Consider the following 1,812-nt stretch of genomic DNA (forward strand, 5'->3'; position numbering starts at 1 on the left):
AAAATTCTGTATTAGAAATAAGATATGGGCACGGAATCTGAGATTTTAGACGCGCATAATCACAGGATGAGGACCAGGAGCTGTTTGCTTGTGTTTCGTACCTTAATTTTAAATCTCATTGATGTATAGAATTAGAACTAGATGAATGATTATGTGGTGTTTGACCGTCTTTTTCTTTTCTGGGATATCTTGTCAACCCAACACACCGGTTTTTTGTTATATTTGACTTATTTTTCTTGTTTTTCTTGCATCTCTACATGCATGGATCGCTTTCATTATTTCTTTCTAATTTGTTTGGGTTGTTATGAATATTACAATTTAGGCACTTCTAAACACCTTAAAATTATAAATTTTCTAGCTGAAAAAAATCCTAATAAAAATTTCAAGACTAATTAAAATTTAGGATTAAAAGATTCAATATTTAAAAATATCTTTTACTTTCTTGCATAGGCTTCGGGTAGGTTTTAGAACAAGTTGCATAGCATTGACATATCTTAAGTTATACTAACAGGGCCTCCAAGCTTAGGACTTGAATAGACAACTGCCCCAGTGTTTTTTCAACCCGATCGACACAACATAGATTTTTATTCAGTGGTTGTCTAGCGCGCTTAGGTTCTTAGAAGGTGCTTTGACCCAGATAGGGTGTACGTCCTTTGTTGGAAGTGTTTCTAATTTTGTAGCTGAACCTCTCGTTCTTTTTTTTTTCCAGTGGAATCCTCGCCACTTTGGCGAGCATAAGTCTCACCTCTTTGAGCTCCACTTGATAGCAATATGATAGAGTTTCGTTCCTTCAACATTAGGGTTGTCGAGGTCCCTTTGGACACGTAATTCACGGATTACCGACCGGGGATCTCTAGAATTGTTGGGTTGACTCATTCAGGACCAAATAAACTTAAGGTTCTAGTGACTAAAGATGACAGACTTGTGGTAGTCAGACCCGGTTACATCTACCTTTTAGGGATTACTCTTCTCTTCCTTTAACTACCCTTATTGAGTCATATCACTCTTGTTGTCGTTGATATCATCTTGACGACCAAATTGTTGATGAGCTACTGCCCGTTTGGGATACAATGATTTTTCCTCTTCCATTATGGTCTGGATGTGCTTTGACATATTGAGATTTCCCGACAAAATGATTCAATTGTTTTGCAGGCTCCATATGTTGATAAGGCTGCTGCCCATGTGGGACAGTGAGAGACTTATTCTTCACCCCGTGACTTAGCGAGAGCTTTGAAAGCATCAGAGCATTGCCCTGCGAAAATAAGTATCCTTTGATAGCTGGTTGTCACTTTGAACGTGAGCAAAACTACTTGGATCAAGTGTATTATTGGGTAACCCTCAAGATGTAATTAACCATGTGGAATACATCCCCTTACGAGCACTCTGAACCCCAAAACAAGCAAACTCACCCGAAACTCTGGAGCTTTCAAAGACATTCTTTCGCGAATATTTGGTGCAAGTTATTTCAGTATGATCTTATTTAGGCATATATGCTTGATCTGTCACAGTGAAGTTTTTCGCACATAAGTTCTTCACGTTCTTTCTCATGTTTGTCCACCTTTGTGTTCAATGTTCTGTTTTTTCAGTCATCTCTTCTCTTGATCATTCATATGATATGACACAAAGACTTATTCGGGAAAGAGAAGTATATGACGATGGACAAACTGACGACTCATTTAAAAATAAAATAAAATTGAACGAAAATTTTTTTATTATTTTTCTAATGTACTTTAGAGTCCCTAGAAAAATTCTGTATTAGAAATAAGATATGGGCACAGAATCTGAGATTTTAGACGCGCATAATCACAGGAT

The sequence above is a fragment of the Phalaenopsis equestris genome, unplaced genomic scaffold, assembly GCF_001263595.1.
Source record: "Phalaenopsis equestris unplaced genomic scaffold, ASM126359v1 Scaffold000536, whole genome shotgun sequence".
Classification (NCBI taxonomy): domain Eukaryota; kingdom Viridiplantae; phylum Streptophyta; class Magnoliopsida; order Asparagales; family Orchidaceae; genus Phalaenopsis; species Phalaenopsis equestris.